Raw genomic sequence first — 2,605 nt, 5'->3', positions numbered from 1 at the left:
ACCCTGAGCCTCAAGGGCACGCTGTGGAGGGGGCAGTAGATACTCAGGAGTTTGGCTACTTAAGCTGCCCTGGTGATTTGTTTGGTTCAGGAAGCACAGAAACGGGAGGCTTCCACAGATCAGAAGGGTGGAGCTGGGGGTCAACCTGGGCCACATAGGGAGTAAAAAGCAGTGTTTCACCTTTGATTAGGGACGGCTGAGCTTAGCTCACCTGGAAGACTGCTTTGTTTGGAGACGACAGCATAGAAAATGAGGTGCAATTAAGCTTTTCACAAGGCAGCTAATCAGCTCGTCCCCTCCAGTACCTCAGCGCCAGCCTTCCTGTCCCCGAGGGGTTCAGAAAGTCAGTAAGACTCCATATTGTGTGGGCCCGAGGGCGATGGAGCAGGAGCCGCACTTGTTGCTCTGAGCCCAAGAACAGGGCAGATCCCCTGCTCTCACGCCCTGCTGTGCTCAGACTCTCCGAAATGCAGAAAAAGAGCCTGGCCTGTCTTCCTTTTTTTTTTTTTTTTTCCTTCAGTATATTCTAAATGCGAGCTCACTGGAGAGCAGAGCTGGGCTGGGTCTATCAGCGCCTCCTGGGAGCCGATTAAAATGATGGCTCTGGCTTGGAGGCTGCACCCTGAAAGCTTTGGGTATACTGACCCTGGCATTTGGGAATCACTGTGAGCAGAGAGCACTGCTTGTTAGATAGCGATGCTACTAAAAATAAATCCACAGAGTAGATGGTGCGAAGCAAAGGAAGGAGAATTAGCTAGCAGCAGGAGTGGCCTGCCCCAAGCGAAGTCAGCTGTCTGTACCCATTGGAAATCCTGACCACCCAGGGCTGGACGAAGCTCTCTTATGGGCTGTGTAGCTCTGATTTAGCAGGGGAATCTTCTAAAAGTGACAGTAAGGACGGAAAGGGGACCATTCTAATTCCGTAGGCTGCTCTCTCTTGTAAAGAATGGGGGGTCGGGTGGGCAGAGCCACCTGGACAGAGCATGTCGTCCAGGCTGGCCTTAAACTACTGACAATCCCCTCCATTCTAGATTAGAGATGTCACCAAATTCAGCTACACCAGAAAAGTTTTAAAAGAATGTTCATTTTTATTTTTTTATTTTCCTTCAAGCAAAGAGAATATAGATTTATTCAAGAAAAGTGAGAACGAACTCTGACAGTTTGGCGAGGCACCTACCCTCTAGGAGATAGTTTCGTGTTTGGCAAACATCCAATTCACCATTCAGATTTGCTCCCGAGGAACCAGGATGCTCAGATATAAACTTCAAGTCCTTTAAAAGTTACTTTAGAAAGTGAGAACTCAGGTGGCAAGGGAGAGGAAGAGAAACAGCCAGATCTGCAGCCGTTTTGGTTTCTTTGGGATGGATACTCTGTGATAGATTTCCTCCCTCCCTCCTTTCCTTTCCTTTCTTCTCTCCTTCCTGTCTCCCTCCCTTCTGTGTGTGCCAAGGCCCCTGGCATGCTAAAGACTCAGCTCCAGCCCCGCAGTGCCAGGCTCACCGCCACCACATGGAACTGGAAAGAGATGCGCACAACTGCCTCCGTTAGGCCCATGTGCCGCGGCTTCCTCACAGGTTTGGGCAGTCCCACACTCCAAGAAGACCTCCCCGCATACCCAGGAAGGCGCAGCAGCATCCCACACCATGGGAGACCCCGGGAGGGCTAGGTAGGCAGGGGCCTGCGGGAGCGGGGCTCTGCCCAGGGCAGGCAGTTGGCACTCCTCCCTCCCCGGCCTGAGAGCCAGCCAGCCCCACTTCCTCAGGAAGAGGCTGGAACTGAGAGGCTGGCTGTGATGGCACACGCCAGGGAACCCTGCCCTCGCCATGCAGGGCGAGGAGACATGCTCCAAGTTCGAAGCCAATCGAGGCTCTAGAGAGAGCACAGAGAAAGCGCGGCCTGAAGAAAGTGGGGGAAAGGGATTCTTGTGAATTCCAAATCACGGTCACTCAGAGAAGATGGAGTTCAGAGATGCTGTCCACTGCCCCTAGAGAGCAGAGCAGAGTGCTGAGTCAGCAGCAGCCAGGAAAAGAAAGGGAGGGGACGCCGGCGACTCGACTAGATACCACTGTACCACTTGAGTTAAAGTGGAGTGGAAAATATCCAATTAATCATTCAGATTTGTTCCCGAGGAGCCCAGATGCTCAGAAATTTCAAGTACTTTAAAAATTGCTCTGGGGAGAGATGTGAAACCAGTGATAGACCTGAAATTAACACATATTTTCCTAAGCAGATTACAATGTGATAAGTAAATAATAGGAATGAAAGCAAAGGTTGCTGGGAAGTAGCTCATTTGCATGCCTGGAGAAAAGGGGCGGAGGGTGGGAGGGAGTAGGGACGGCTGCCGGGCCCTGAGAGGGGCAGATTCCCAAGCGTGGGAGGAAGTACCTTCCTTCCTCTCAGTGGCTCTGGTGGGGAGCGTTCTGCTTTGAAAGAAAAGCCAGGCAGTTTACGCTATTGTTTCCTATGTTTTATTAACATGTCACATAGATGATTTAGGACTGAAAAATAAGGATGGCAAAACCAATGAACTACTGTATTGTCAAATCTTTTGGCTAAGCGTGTGTGTGTGTGTGTGTGTGTGTGTGTGTGTGTGTGTGTGTGTGTG

This window comes from Psammomys obesus, unplaced genomic scaffold (assembly GCF_907164565.1).
Source record: "Psammomys obesus unplaced genomic scaffold, mPsaObe1.curated_primary_1811, whole genome shotgun sequence".
NCBI lineage: Eukaryota > Metazoa > Chordata > Mammalia > Rodentia > Muridae > Psammomys > Psammomys obesus.
Note: the sequence above shows the minus strand (reverse complement) of the source record.